A 17126-nucleotide genomic window follows, 5' to 3' on the forward strand; every position below is an offset into this window, starting at 1 on the left:
GTACCTTCTCCCAAACTGACCATATAATTGGTCACAAAACAGGCCTCAACAAATACAAAAGTATTGAAATTATCCCATGCATCCTATCAGCTCACCATGGACTAAGGCTGGTCTTCAATAACAACATACATAATAGAAAGTCAACATTCAGTTGGAAACTGAACAACACTCTACTCAATGATACCTTGGTCAAGGAAGAAATACAAAAAGAAATTAAATACTTTTTAGAGTTTAATGAAAATGAAGCCATAACATCCCTAAACTTATGGGACACAATGAAAGCAGTCCTAAGAGCAAAACTCATAGCTCTGAGTGCCCCCCAAAAGAAACTGGAGAGAGCATACACTAGCACTTGAACAGTACAACTAAAAGCTCTAGAACAAAAAGAAGCAAATACACCAAGAGGAGTAGAAGGCAGGAAATAATCAAACTCAGGGCTGAAGTCAACCAAGTAGAAACAAAAAGAGCTATACATAGAACCAACCAAACAAGGAGCGGGTTCTTTGATAAAACCAACAAAATAGATAAATCCTGCACCAAACTAACCAGAGGGCACAGGGACAGTATCCAAATCAACAAAATCAGAAATGAAAAGAAAGACATAATAACAGAAACTGAGAAAATACAAAAAAAATCAGATCCTACTACAAAGCCTATACATAAGAAAACTGGAAAATCTGAATTGAAATGGACTATTTTCTAGAAAGATACCATGCAACAAAGTTAAATTAGGATCAGATAAATGATCTAAACAGTTGCAAAACCCCTAAAGAAATAGAAAATGTCCTTTTAGTTTCCCAACCAAAAAGAGCCCAGGGTCAGATGGGTTTATTTCAGAGTTCTATCAGACCTTCAAAGAAGATCAATTACCTATACTCTTCCAATTATTCCACAAAATAGAAACAGAAGGAGCACAACCCAATTCATTCTATGAAGCTACAATTACTCTGATACCTAAACCAGACAAAGACCCAACAAAGAAAGAGAACTTCTGACCAATTTCTCTTATGAATATTGATGCAAAATACTCAATGAAATTCTCACTAACCGAATCCAAGAACACATCAAAACGATCATCCATCATGATCAAGTAGGCTTCATCCCAGGGATGCAGGGATGGATCAATATACAGAAATCCATCAAAGTAACCCACTATATAAACAAACTCAAAGAAGAAACCACATGATAATCTCATTTGACAACATTTGAAAAACATTTGACAAAATCCAACACCCCTTCATGATAAAAGTCTTGGAAAAACCAGGAATTCAAGGCCCATACCTAAACATAGTAAAGGCAACATAAAGCAAACCAGTAGCCAACATCAAACTTAATGGAGAGAAAATTGAAGCACTCCCACTAAAATCAGGTACTAGACAAAACTTTCCAATCTGTCCTTACCTGTTCAATATAGTACTTGAAGTCCTAGCCAACAATTAGACAACAAAGTGAGGACAAGGGATACAAATTGGATAGGAAGAAGTCAAAATATCACTATTTGCAGATGATATGACAGTATACTTAAGTGATCCTAAAAATTCACCAGAGAACTCCTAAAACTGATAAACAACTTCAGCAAAGTTCCTGGATATAAGTTAACTCAAACAAATCAGTGGTCCTCCTCTATTGAAAGGATAAACAGGCTGCAAAAGAAATTAGGGAAACACCTTACACAATAGTCACAAATAGTATAAAATATCTTGGTGTGACTCTAACTAACCAAATGAAAGATCCGTATGCTAAGAGCTTCAAGTCTTTGAAGAAAGAAATTGAAGAAGATATCAGAAAAATGGAAAGATCTCTCATGCTTATGGATTGGCAGGATTAATGTAGTAAAAATGGCCATCTGCCTAAAGCAATCTACAGATTCAATGCAATTCCCATCAAAATTCAAACTCAATTCTTCATAGAGTTATAAAGAACAATTTCCAAAGTCTTCTGGAATTACAAAACAACAAAACCAAAAAACCAAAAAAACCCAGGATAGTGAAACTATTCTCAGTAATATAAGAACATCTGGAGGAATCACCATCCTGACCTCAAGGTGTAGTACAGAGAAACTGTTATAAAAAAAATGCATAATATTGGTACAGTGACAGGCTCATAGAGCAATGGAAAGGAATGGAAGACTCAGAAATGAAACCACATACCTATGGTCACTTCATCTTTCACAAAGGAGCTAAAACCATCCAGTGGGAAAAAAAGACACCATTTTCAACAAATGGTGCTGGATCATCTGGCAGTTAGCAGTAGAAGAATATAAATCGATCCAGTCTTATCTCCTCATAGGAAGGTCATATCCAAGTTGATCAAGGACTTCCACATAAAACCAGATTCATGGAAACTAATAGAAAAGAAAGTGGGGAAGAGCCTTGAGCACATGGGCACAGGGGAAAATTTCCTGGACAGAACACCAATATCTTGTGCTCTAAGATCAAGAATTGACAAACAGGACCTCATAAAATTTCAAAGCTTCTGTAAAGCTAAGGACACTGTCAATAGGACAAAAAGGCAACCAACAGATTGGGAAAAGATCTTTACCAATCCTATGTCCAATAAAGGGCTAATATCCAATATATACAAAAAACTCAAGAAGTTAGACTATGGAGAACCAAATAACCCTATTAAAATGGGGTACAGAGCAGAAGAAAGATTTCTCAGCTGAGGAATACTGCTTGGCTGCTAAGCACCTAAAGAAATGTTTAACATCCTTAGTCAGCAGGGAAATGCAAATCAAAACAACTCTGTGATTCCACCTCACACCTGTTAGAATGGCTAAGATAAAAAACTCAGGTGACAGCAGATGCTGTATAGGATATGGAGAAAGAGGAACATTCCTCCATTGTTAGTGGGATTGCAAGTTGTTAGAACCACTCTGGAAATCAGTTTGGTGGTTCCTCAGAAAATTCAATTCATTTTTTTTTGATTAACATGCTTATTATTATTAACATGATTTAACCTACTTGGATGAATATCATAGACACCAAAGATGTCTATATCAAAGCATCTCCTCTCAGGCATGGTGATTCCACCAGAGGTTCTTTTATTGTTGAGAATGGTACCAGAAACATAGACCACCCAAGATACAATTTGCAAAACACAAGAAAATCAAGAAGAGGGAAGACCAATGGGTGGATACTTCATTCTTCCTTAGAATAGGGTACACATGAAAGGAGTTACAGAGACAAAGTTTGGAGCTAAGATGAAAGGATGGACTATCCAGAGAATGCCCCACCTGGGATCCATCCCATAATCAGCCACCAAACCCAGACACTATTGGATATGCCAGAAAGATTTTGCTGAAGGGACCCTGTTATAGCTGTCTTGTATGAGGCTATGCCAGTGCCTGGCAAATACAGAAGTGGAAGTTCATAGTCATCTGTAAGATGGAACACAGGGTTCCCAGTGGAGAAGCTGGAGAAAGCACCCAAGGAACTGAAGGGGTCTCCAACCCTATAGGTGGAACAACAATATGAACTATCCAGTACCCCCAGAGCGTGTATCTCTAACTGCATATGTAGCAGAATATGGCCTAGTCGGCCATCACTGGGAAGAGAGGCCCCTTGGTATTGCAAACTTTATATGCCCCAGTACAGGGGAATGCCAGGGCCAAGAAGCAGGAGTGGGTGGGTAAGGGAGCAGGGTAGGGGGAGGAGGGTATAGGGAACTTTCGGGATAGCATTTGAAATGTATATAAAGAAAATATCTAATAAAAAATATCAAAATACCACAAAAATGAATTGAAGACCCAGGCATAAATATATAAGCATATGGATCTCAATTTTTAACTAGGAAGCAAGAAACTCATACTGCCAAAAATGTAAATAAACAAACAAACAAAACCCCATATTATCTTAAACAAACTGGTAACTCCATGTAGAAGAATTCATATAGATCCATATATATCAATCTGAGCAAAACTCATCAATTAATGTTTCAAAGATATTATCATTGGCACAAATACTCTGAATATGATAGCAGAGAATGTGGTGAATACTCTTGAACTCACTGGCACAGGAAAAGCCTTTATAAACAATAGCAGCAGCAACAACAACAAAACATTAGAAAAGACACAAAGAACAACAATTATTACTAAGGAACTCATTAAATTGGGAAAATTTAGAAATGCAAAGAATACTCTCATTCTGAAAATGCAGCAGCCCAAAGAGTGGCAAATGATGTTTGCAAACTGTATATCCAATAGAAAGTAATATTTAAAGTAAATGAAGAACTAAGAAAATTTAAATTGGAAAAAAACAACCTAACTGATAAATGAGTACAATTCTAAACAAAAAACTTTCAAAAGTGAAAAATGCAAAGTTATGTGATGCTCTTACATAAATGTTCAACATTCTTAGCCATCAGGGAAATTCACATCAAAAGTATTTTGAGATTTTATGTTATGTCAGTCAGAAGGACCAAGATCAATAAAACATATGAATGCCCATTCTGGGAAAGATAAGGAGTAAGAGTAAGGAGAACACACATTCGTTGCTGGTGTTAGTTCAAACTTGTACAACCATTATGTAAATCAGTCTACAAATTCTTTAGGATCTATCTCAAAATTGATCATACCATTCTTAGGCATATTCTCAGAGAACAGCATACCTTACTATGAAAACACATGCTCATATTCATTGCTGCTCTATTCATAATAGCCAGAAATCAAAACCACACAATACATCCAGCAATGAATGACTGGATAGAGTGTGGTAAATATACATAATGGGATATTCTTCAGATATTAAAAAATGGGTTCATAATATTCAAATGTAAATTGATAGACCTAGGATAACAATCTAGAGTAAATTAACCCAGACCTCAAAAGAAATTTATGGTATATTTTCACTTTTATGGTGATGTTACTTAAGTCTTCAGTGAGAACTTTACAATCTATAAAATCACAGGAGGCATCTATAAAATTAGAAATTAATCTGGACCTTTGAATTGGGAAGACATATACCTTTAATCTTGATGTTGAGTCAGGACGACACACCTTTAACTGGGCCACAGTTTCTGCTGGAAGCCATGGAAGAAGGTTTTGCTTTTTTTCTGCTTGTCCTTGCCTTGGTAGCAAGTCCATTCCTTCAATGGTACTAACCCCTATTCTTTGGGATTCAAGCACACAGTGTAGATCACCTGTGAGATCTGGGAGACCAAAACTTGTAGACTGAGCAACTTTTGAATCCCTGGATTTTCCATTCATGACCAACCATTGCTAGAATAGCAGGACTAAAGCCTGTATGTCATTTTTAAAACAAATCCCCATTTACCTCCTCTTTTTCTTCCTCTTTCTCCCTCCCCTCTCCCTCCTTCTCATCATCAGAAAAGCTTCTTTCTGCTATAGATGGTATCAAACACACCTGGAAGTGTGCATAGGGTGAGATAACTTGGAACACTTGTTACAAATGGAATGTTTCTAACATTTCCCTTCCCTCATGGCTCAGGAAATCCTGCAATACTGCAGAAAGAAAGTTTCTAACATCCTGAGTAATGGGGGAAACAAACAAACAAAACAAAAACAACAACAACAAAAAACCCAAAAACAAAAAACAAAAAACAAAAAACAAGGTTACTTAAATATATCATGCCCAACACATATCATATGAACTTTCTGAGACTGGCTGAATGCCAGTTAAGGTCAGTGCCTGATGTGTCCCAATCTGAGGAAAGAAATGAATACATTTCCCCTTCTCTACAAAGAATCCCCAATGAATAACCACTTGCAAAGGAAAATTCAATGTTCTACAAGGTAGTCTCCCTGGAAAAAAAAACACCATTCTGACTAGTAAGGCCAGATATATACCCAACAATAGATGAACTCAATACTTTGAAGTTTTTTTCTTTTCTTCATGCCATTTAGTCTGGACTTTTTTTCCCTTACTTTATAAGACTTTTGCTTAAATTTCATGGTTTCCTCTTTCTCTCCTTCTTTCTCTGGTCTTTCTTTCTCTGTTCTTTCTTCTCTATTTTTCTTTCTTTCTTTCTTTCTTTCTTTCTTTCTTTCTTTCTTTCTTTCTTTCTTTCTTCCTTTCTTCCTTCCTTCCTTCCTTCCTTTCTTCTTTCTTTCTTTCTTTCTTTCTTTCTTTCTTTCTTTCTTTCTTTCTTTCTTTCTTTCTTTCTTTCTTCTCTCTCTCTCTCTCTCTCTCTCTTTCTCTCTCTCTCTCTCTTTCTTTCTTTCTTCTTTGTCTCTTGCTTGCTTGGTTGCTTTACTCAGCATTCCTTGTATAGCACTGGTTATTCTGGAACTCTCTTTGTAGACCAGGCTGCCTTCTAATTTAGAGATCCATATACCTCTGCCTCCAGAGTATTGGGATTTAAAACAGGTGCCACTAACCACGCCTACTCAGCAATTTTTTCAGGATAATTTTATGTAAGTCACTGCTTGCATCTTTGCAACTCTACTTGTTTTTGCCTTGTGCTTTTCCTTTGGCTCTTTGTTTTTCTACTAATTTACCTTTTTTGTTTTATTCAGTGTTGTTTGTTTTTATTTTATCTTATTTGTACTATTTTTCCTTTAAATTTAATGCCTGATTGTTTTCTAGTAAACAAAAGCAAGAATGGGTATAGGTTTGGATAGATAAGAGGTGGAAATGATCTCAAAGATGTTGGGAGAAGGGGCACTTTCTTGTATAAAAAATATTTTAAAAATGTAACAATATATTTGAATAAATTTGATATGGAAGAACCTCTAAAACAGATGAATTCATGAAGAAGAGGATACTTTAATCACTAACTGAAGATACAATTTGTTAAGTTAGAACACAGCTGATGTAAGATCTGAAACAGTGACAGTAATGCATATGGCTATTGTTAGGAACAAAAACAATAGAAACAGACAGAGTAAAGCCAGGTCACCTTTGAGAGTCTTGCTAATTATAGCACATAGCAATATCTATGTATATCTTCCAGTTCTAAATGAAAGATTTTTCCTACACCAGTAATAGTTTCTTAATAAGAGATTATTATTATTATTATTATTATTATTATTATTATTATTATTATTCTGTAGGGAGGTGCATGTGTACACATACATGTGCATGCAATAGTAACTGTTGGAGGTAGGAGGAAAACTTTCAGGAATTGCTTTTCTCCCTCTATTGTGGAACAAGGAAACTGATCTCAAATTGTAAGTGTTACCTGGTAAGTGTTTTATCTGCTGATCCATCTTTCTGGCCCCAGATAATGAGCTGAATGTATACAAAGAAATTATACCTGTGCTTAACTTGTGTCAGTATGTTGAGCTTCAGAAATTCTGGTAATTGTTACCAACAGTATTTTAAAGTACGTGGTTTCAACCTCCTTAACTAGTTCTTACTTATATTTAGATGGATTGTAGAGTTTATTTTCCCTAGTACTTAGCCCAGTTGATAAGTTGGTAAATAAAGTTCTTGGTTTTCAGTTCCTCTGACTTTGTTTGGGTTTTACTGCTGGAAAAAGACAACAAGTCCAAGAACTCATAAAGGATAGCATGTAATTGTGGTTGTCTTATAGGTTCACAGATTGAGTCCATTATCACTAAGGCAGGAGCATGAAAGCATCCAGCCACACATGGATCAGAAGGAGCTGATGTGAAGGCTGCTAGGAGAAGACAGTTTCCAGAAGATAGGGAAGTCTTAAAGCCCACCCCCACTGTGACACACTTCCTCAAACAAGGCCACACCTATTCCAACAAAGTCATAATTTCTAATAATGCCAGTTCCTAGGCCAAATATATTCACACCACCACATGTATAAATACTCCTCGAACTATTCCACAAAATAGAAACAGAAGGAACACTACCTAATTCATTGCATGATGCCATAGTTACTCAGATACCTAAATCACATAAAGACTCAGCAAAGAGAAAGTACTTCAGACCAATTTTTCTTATGAATGTTGATGCAAAAACAGAACCCTTCCTTTACACAAATGATAAACAGGCTGAGAAAGAAATTAGGGAAACAACCCCCTTCAGTTATATAGTAGCATTAAGAGAGTTTCTGCTCCATGCTACTAGCACTGAAAACAGTGAATCCATGAGTCAAGGAAAACAGATGGTGGCCTCTTGACAACAGTAAGAAAATACATTTACCCAGTGTCTCTACACCAGATTTCATGCCTTCCTATGGTATAATATTTTGTGCCAGCAAGACATATCAGAATTATCGTCTCTAAGACTGAAAGACCTCCTGTATTGTTTTGTTCCAATGGAAATGACAAGATTGTTAGAACAGCCATAAAAATCAATACTTACAATAATGTCTGACCTAAGAACTTCAAGTATGTTTCTGTTCACTTAAGTCCTTGTCACTAATGTAAAGGAAAATATACAATTGTGTGTGACTTTAATCTACCTTTGATTAAATCAACAGGTTCCCCTGAGGCAGTGCTGCCATGAAATAAAGTCTTAGCTGGAGATAAAGGACTGACATACAGTTCAAACTTTGATGAAGGTGGTTAAAAAGTACATAAGGAATTTCTGGATTATTTAACCACAAATAAATATAAGCTCTATGTTCAATGAAAAATTAAATGTACAGGTACAAACTTGAACTTTTAAGGATGAGAATGTTGAAAAGGTTGCTATAAGAAAAATGATATTTAAATGGGCATATGGATAATATTTAAAGATTATCCACTGCACGGTTTATACTACAAAATTTAAAATCCCAGGAGCAGTTGTGTGTACATCCTCAGTTGGAAAGGTTACAAATTTAGGCACCCAGAGACTTCAGGAGCCATGTTCTCTCTTCTAACCTTCCTTCATGGTAAGCCTTCGCTTAGAATGTTCTAACATGCTGTGTTTGCTACCACACTCTTCTTTAAAATGTCTGTCTCTTCATAGTTGTGCATCCATAGTGTCTACTTTCAAGATCTTTACTATTTATTTATTTGTTTGTTTGTTTGTTTGTTTAAAACTCACTCCCCATATTTCACAGCTGGAAGTAATCTCTTTGCCTCCTCAGTACTTATCTGTGTGTCTTCTATGGTATTTATCACTCTTCTTTGTGGGATGGTTATTTTTAAGCATTTTTTTACTTCCCAGACTAGACGATAGATTTCAGCTTTTCGAGTGTTCTTGGAAAGTGTGAAAGGGCAGAAAGCGGCATATGGTGTGATAGTACTGAGTGTGATACAGCAATTGAGTCTGCGAAATGCTGAAGAGAGAGCTGAAAAACATGAACATGCTGAAAAAAAAATCGAGCTGAATAGAGGCATTGATAACATCTTAGCCTTTGTCATTTCTCGGGAGTCCTGCAGCCACATTCGGATAATCATCTCTCAGTTCAACAATTGTTATGAGCCTCATTCCTGGCTTTCTGCTAGTTTCTCAAGTTTGGAGATAAACTTCAATGATCTATTTAAGTAAAAACTCTGCCAAAGTATCTTCAGCTTTTCTCAAACCAGTGAGCTGGTTGACTGAAATCTCAAGCATACATTTAATGTGAGAATATATAGAAAAAGGATGGAATCTGATTTATCTGAGTTTTCCATACTTAACATAGAGTATCTGAATATTTGAAAACACTTCCACATTGCATACAGGTAGATTATAGATGGACCACATTGCAAACCGAAATTTAAATATTTTTCTTCCATTTACTGTGCTTTATATTATTACATGTATAAAGATAGGTTGTGTTCAAATAAAAAATTAAGGAAACATTTTAAAAAATTTTTATTGGTTATTTTATTTATTTACATTTCAAAATTATCTCCCTTCCCAGTTTCACCTCCACAAACCTATCCCACACCCCCTCTACCTTGATTTTATGAGGCTGCTCCCCCCACCCACCCACCCACTCCTCTCTTATTGCCCTAGCATTTCCCTATGCTGGGGCATCAAACCTTTACATGACCAAGGGCCTCCCTTCTCACTGATGACAGATAAGGCCATCGTTGGCTACAAATGCAGCTGAAGCCATGGGTCCCTCCATGTGTACTCTTTGGTTAATGGTTTAGTCTCTGGGAGCTCTGAGGAGTCTGGTTGGTTGATAACTTTGTTCTTCATATGGTGTTGAACATCCCTTCAGCTCCTTCAGTCCTTCCCCTGACTCCTCCATCGGGATCCCTGTTCTCAGTCCGATGGTTGGCAGCAACTATCCGCATCTGTCTTTGTAAGGCTCTTTAAAAGTGACTAAGTCTCTCTTTGTACAGAGAACTTGAAAGGTTGTGAGATCTTAGGTCACCATCATTTTTATAGAAATTTGAGACAGAGATAAAAATTACTTACAAGCTTCAATGACATTTATTGCAACTTTTTGAAGAACATTTGAATAATTGATTTGCCTTCTCTCCAATTTAATTTCTTTAATCTAATCTTCCATATGATTAGTATTCCTTACTTCAAACGAGTTAGAAAACACAGTCTCTTAGGGGATCAGATAAGAAGTATATAGCAGGAATAGCCACAACTGGCTATACTATTTGCTATGTGTATTCATTTGCATGTATTAATTTTGAGTAAAATTTCATATATGTATATGAAAAGCCCAAACAACAAAATATGACAATAAATTTCCTATTAAACACTTATGGACTTATTACTCAAAATTAATAATTAAGGTTTGTATTAATGACATTCTTTAATATCTCAATGTTATAATTAAATCATAGCTGATGAAGAAAATCTGTTTCTTTTATTTAATTATTTTTTAGCTGTTTCTTTTAAAGGAAATGTCAATTTAAAATTTTAGTGGAAATATCATTAAGTTTTCAATACATTTTAAGGCTAGAAATATAATTAACTAAACTCAGAATGAGTAAAAGATGTTAAAATACATAAAAACAGTTTTAATGGAACTGCGTGGCTCATACCATAAACTTGCCATAAAGAATATTTACTATTCTCAGCCATAAAAATAATTTGGAAATGAACAATATTAATAATTTCCATGACATAATGATAATTTCTAACAGTTCAGATGTCTTTGTTGCGTAATATCACCTGTTGTTGTGTCCATATATAAAGCTTTTGAGAACCTAAGAAGACCATGAAGGAGCTGATTCTGATTCAATCACACTAGGGTCTTTATGTAAGCTTGAGCTTGGGCTCAAGCTTGCCATCACTGACACAGCTGGACAAGAAGGTAGAGCCCTGAGCACTCAATGTGGCAAAGTTTTATAGGAAGTGATGAGCAAGCAAGGGGATTTTAGCCTGACAAGATCTAATTGAATGACTATTGTAAGTCGACAGGTGGGCTCTCTGAAGCAAAACCATGAGCAATCACAAACTGTCTGAAAGTCCATCTGGACTAAGAGACTAATCTTGATTGGTCATTGTTAGTGACTAACTGTGGGATATAGGCCAGAGAAACGTTATGTGATTCTTCCTGGTACTTTGGTGCAGCTTGGATTCAGCTGCAGGTCAAGTTCTCAGGCTCCCTTTCTTTTAAAATGGAAAATGGAGTCCTCTGTCCCAAGATGGAGTAGGTTTGGCTTCTTGCTATGACATTTTTTTTTATGGCAAATATAGACTAACCTGAATTTTAGAGTTTAAATCTTGTTTCTGTTTTATGATATTCAGATAATACTGTGAAGAATTAATCTACTATAAACAATAAATATAAAATTGGTTATTTATCTAACTGGAGAGTTTATCTGCATAATATTGAACCTAAATATGTCAGTTCCTACTACATAAATAGATTAGGGATTATTTTTGATAGGAGCATATTCAAGAAATCTAATAACCTATTAAGAATAGTAGCTTTAAATAACATTCTAATTTAAGGATATCAATAATATATACACTTATGTGCACATTTAGGTAATTGTGAGATTTTTAGGTATGATAATATAATGACTTAATGGTCATGACTCAATCAGTATTTAGAAAGAGTAGAAGAACCCTGTTTTCTAGGGCTACAGGTAAAATATTTATGAATGAACATCTATAGTATGATTAAGATATTTAGAATATTTTTGCAAAAACTTAGCAAATGTGGCAGACTGGTAATAATACTCACTCTTTGATTATGATTTAATGGTTTGTTTGATTGGAAAGGTCTAGAAGATTACTGAGTTCACATCAGCAATTTATACTTGAGGACAATTGTAGGTGAAAATTTAAATTCAAACCATAGTGAATAATAAGTAAAACATGAGGATGACCTACCAGAAGGGAGCATACTACTTCTTAAAGGAGAAACGTACTAAATAGGTAAAGAACATATCCACTGTACATAGTATATATAACTTATTGTCATATTATGATGAAGATGATGACAAGTGGTAATGAAGATAATGCCAGGAACTAATCTTAGGGCCTCACACTTGATAGACAAGTAATTAACACTGTAACTGTATTCTCAGCCATAATGTCACATTCTTTCAAGATTTCTCACTGTTAAATTAATTATAATATTCTTGCTTTCCCTATCCCTTGCCCATTTGAGAATCATACCCAAGTTATATTTTTTGTAGTAGAGTCAATATGTAGTCACATATTGATTTCAATATGTGTCACATCTATTGATTTCCAGTGATGTATGTTCAAGTGAAATTGTTGGTTGTAGAGCTCTCAATAATACCCTTTAGATTTCAGAATAAAAAAGAAAGAAAATTCAAATGAATATCTTGCATAAGAACAGCAAGTGTTCATTGGGGTCTTCATAAGGCTCTTTAAACATGACTAAGTCTCTCTTTCTACATAGAACTTGAAAGGTTCTATGTAGATACACTCTGTGCTTCAGATACATTTTTCTGGATATACTTTTTGCATATCCAGAAATTTTATTACTACAGTCTGAAATAGAGCATACTACAATAGCACCTGGAGAAAGGAACAGATTCTTACGCTAACCCATGTAGGCACACTTAGCAATGTTTATACCTTTATAAGCTTCATGCTTGCCATTTTTAATACTTTTAATAATATTCTGGCCTTCCTTCAAAACGGGAATGAGTAACCTCTGATATATTAGTGCTGATGAAATTATATAAAGAAATACAGTTCCCTTAACTCCATGTGCTCTGCCATATAAACAGAAACACAATAAATAATTATACCCATAAATACATTGTGGCTGTCTTTATTTCCATGCCTGTATTATGATTCTACTAAAATATTTTCTTATTTTCACTAAGTCTATAACAGATAGCACATCAATTTGTGAATTAATCTCCAAATCTTATTTGTACTGTCATACCTGAGCAACTTTTGCATACTCTTGAATTCATATGAACCTAAATTTGATCTGAAATTTTTAAGTAAGTATACATACTCATAACCACATAAGTCCTTACTTAGAACCATCAGATAACCTGTCTTGAACTAAAAATGAAACAAAACAAAACAAAACAAATAATGCTGCTAGGCCAGAAGTCAATTGCATTTTTAACACAGTTGCTTGTTTCATTTTACTTCTCATGACATTTCTTAAATAACACATTACCATAGAAAACCTTTATTTAATGAGTACTCTCATTTTGTACTCCCAAATGTACAAAAGTAGAAATGCTACTATATTCCAATTTATATAAAATAAAATTTAAATATCCTCACTCAAAAGCAGTATTCTGACTATTGGTTGATAACCATCTCTACTCTTAACTTGTAAAACCCAGAATATCTAGAAAAATAAATTATGAACCCATTGTTCTTATAGATGAGCTTTTAAATTGCATAGAGAATATATTGGACAAGGCAATATGGAATCCTGCAGAACATGCAGAACGGGCCAAATAGAAAGAAATGTTCAAAGAAGCTACACATATGTCATCAGATGTGGTATCAGATAGAGAATCCAAGCAAGAAAAGATAACCAGAGGAACTCTCAAGAGCAGAGGTAAGATACTTCACAGGTTGTGTATACATGTCATACATGAAACAGATGAGAATAGATTCAGAATATTCAGAAAAAAATCAAAAATCTAATTCTTTTCAGTTTCATGAGGTCCCATATTTCAACTGTTGCACCTCACGGAACTGAAAAGCTTCAGTAGGGCAAAGGACACTGCCTGTAGGAAAAAACATTAACATACAGATTGAGACTCTTCACTAATACTACATCCAACAGTGGGCTAATATCCAAAACATAGAAAGAACTCAAGAAGGTAGAGTCAAAAAAAAAAAAAAAACTAATTAAAAAATGGAGTACTCCTCGGCTCCCTGACCACCGGATGCGGTCGCAGCCCGCGAGAGTGCAGCCTCCGGAGCGACAGCTGCCGCGGCGGCCAGAAAAATGAAGAAGGAAATTGCGGCTCTTGTCTTCTTTTTCACAAGGCTGGTTCAAAAGCATGACAAGTTGAAAAAAGAAGCAGTTGAGAAGTTTGCTGAGAAATTAACTCAAATACTTCAAGAGAAATATAAAAATCACTGGTATCCAGAAAAACCATCCAAAGGTCAGGCCTACAGATGCATTCGTGTTTCAGAGAGTTGATCCCGATGTCCTGAAAGCCTGTGAGAACAGCTGCATCTTGTACAGCGACCTGGGCTTGCCTAAGGAACTTACACTCTGGGTGGATCCGTGTGAGGTGTGCTGCCGGTATGGAGAGAAAAACAATGCATTCATTGTTGCCAGCTTTGAAAATGAGGATGAGAACAAGGATGAAATTCCAAGAAATTTAGCAGGGCTCTTGATAAGGTGACTTCTGATTATCACTCAGGGTCCTCTTCCTCAGATGAAGATACAAGCAAGGAAGTGGACGTGAAACCCAGCTCAGTGGCTGCAACGCCAAACCCCGTGTACCAGATTTCAGAACTGATATTCTCACCTCTTCCAATGTGGCACCCTTTGCCCAGGAAAAAGCCAGGAATGTACCGAGGAAGCAGCCATCAGACTCACTACCCTCCTCCTGTTCCATTTGCTTATCCAAATCCAGGAAGGAAGAATAAACCATTCCGCCCAATCCCGGTGACATGGGTACCTCCTCCTGGGATGCATTGTGACCGAAATCACTGGATTAATCCTCACATGCTAGCACCTCACTAGCTGTGTCGATGTCATGTTGCTAGAAAGGAAGACATACTTTCCTGTATACTAAGAGTTCATACTTGTAGTGAAGTGAGATGGGCAAAACCATCAGACTTATTTTTATAGAAAAGCTATTGAGAATAATCTTTCTTAAAGTATATATATATGCACTTTAGATATATTGATATAGTTTGAGAAACTTTATTAAAGTTAGTCAAGTGCCTGAGTTTTTAATATTGGACTTGAGTATTTATATATTGTGCATTGACTGTGTTGGATACAAAAACACTGTAGGAGTGGGCGATGTGTTCTAGCACCTTTGAGCATTTACTTTATGGAGAGTATATAAGTTATTTATACAGAAGGACATCTATTTTATGTCATTATTTAGAAGAATTGTGTGAAATCATGTAGTTGCACATAAAAAGTAGTTTGAGGCAAAAAAAAAAAAATGGAGTACTGAGTTAAAATGAGAATTCAGAAGAATCTTGAATACCTGAGAAGCACTTAAAGAAATGTTCAACATCCTTAGTCATCAGGGAAATTCAAATCAGAAATACCCAGAGATCCCACCTTACACCAATCAGAATGGCTAAGATGAAAAAGTGAAGTGGCAGTACATGTGGGTGAGGGGTGAGGGAAAGTAGAACACTCCTTTAATGCTGGTAGGATTGCAAACTGGTACGATTACTCTGGAAATCAATCTGACAGTTCCTTAGAAAATTAGATAGCTCTACCTGAAGACCCAGGTATACTGTTCCTGGGCATATGCCTGTACACTGATCTATCATACCACAAGGACACATGCTCCACTCTGTTCTTAGTAGGCTTATTTGTAATAACCAGAAGCAGGAAACCACCTAAATATCCCTCCACTGAGAAATGGATACAGAAAATTGGTTCCTTAACACAATGGAATACTATTCAGCTATTAAAAATGAGAACATCATGCATTTTGGAGGGCAAACAGATGGAACTAGAAAATACCATCCTGGGTGAAGTAAACCAGACCCCACAGGACATATATGGTAGGTATTTGCTGATAAGTGGATATTAGCTCCAAAGCTGAGAACACTCATGACACAACTCACAAACGGTAAGAAGTTTAACAAGAAGAAAGGCCCAAATGAGGATGTTTCAATCCCACTTAGAAGTGGGAACAAAATAGTCATGAGAGGCAGAGGGAGGGAGGGACTAGGGTAGGAAAGGGGAAGTGGAGGGAAAAAGGGGGCAGGATCAGCTATGGGGTAGGAGACAGTAGAGAAGTTCAGAAGGTCAGGAGAATGAATGGAAATATGCAGCTGAAGGTGTTGAGGGTGACGGGGACCTCTAGAAAGTACCAGAGACCTTGGATGTGAGATGCTTTCAGGACTCGATGGGGATGATCTTAGTCAAAATGCCCAACAGTAGGGATATGCCTGCTTATACAGCCATTTCTAGGAGAGGCTGTTTCACAGCAGACTTCCTGATACTTGGGCCTTACAGGTTTTAACTACCCTTTTCTTTGGTGTTCCCTGAACCATAGACACAGATCTGTGATGGAAACACGTCTGATCGTGTTGGGTGCTACCCCATGCTCCATTGATCCCTGTATTGTTTTCTGTTGTGGATTTCTGTAATATTTCTCTGAAATTCTCCACTTGCTACAAGTTCTACATTTGTAAAATTTCTTTGATGTGAGGTGGTCCCTGCAGTTACATCTAATGGTTAAGAGCTAAAAGGCAGAGATGAATGGAACATATTTAACTATAAAGAACAAAAAATTGAAAGTAAAGAAATAGGTGGAATTTAGGAAGATTGGATTTGCTTTCATGAGGAATCTCATGGAAATACTTGTTCATTTGAGATACAGAGTAACCAGAGATTAAAATATAAATGATGTTACCTATTTACAGATTACTTATAGAATTCTGAGTTATTCAAGGAACTGCATCCTATAAGGCCTCACTGCTTCATGGCTGAAGACTTGGAAAAGGATATTACTAATGACAACCTTCAATGAGCTGCATCACTGTCCTGGAAGTGTTTGTCACTTATATCTGGGAGCAGACTTAGTAGTCATGTTAGTCTTGCGATCTCTGAGTCTTAAGAGTCATGTTTTCCCAAGCTATGTAAACTTCTTTCTCTTTTCTTGAGAATATGTTTCAGTCCAGAGCAAACAGCTTTGTAACAGTCACCCCTTTGCCTAGCTCTTACATTCCGTTGTCATTTCCTCCTTAGTCTTA

The 17126-nt window shown here is 36.1% G+C and overlaps 1 pseudogene; it reads left to right on the forward strand.

The window, feature by feature from the left end:
- Window positions 1-14169: 14169 nt before the first annotated feature.
- Window positions 14170-14919, forward strand: LOC110311092 (protein BTG3 pseudogene; annotated as a pseudogene).
- Window positions 14920-17126: the final 2207 nt, after the last annotated feature.

The sequence above is a fragment of the Mus caroli genome, unplaced genomic scaffold (genome assembly GCF_978045245.1).
Source record: "Mus caroli unplaced genomic scaffold, Mus_caroli_1 scaffold_16, whole genome shotgun sequence".
Taxonomy (NCBI): domain Eukaryota; kingdom Metazoa; phylum Chordata; class Mammalia; order Rodentia; family Muridae; genus Mus; species Mus caroli.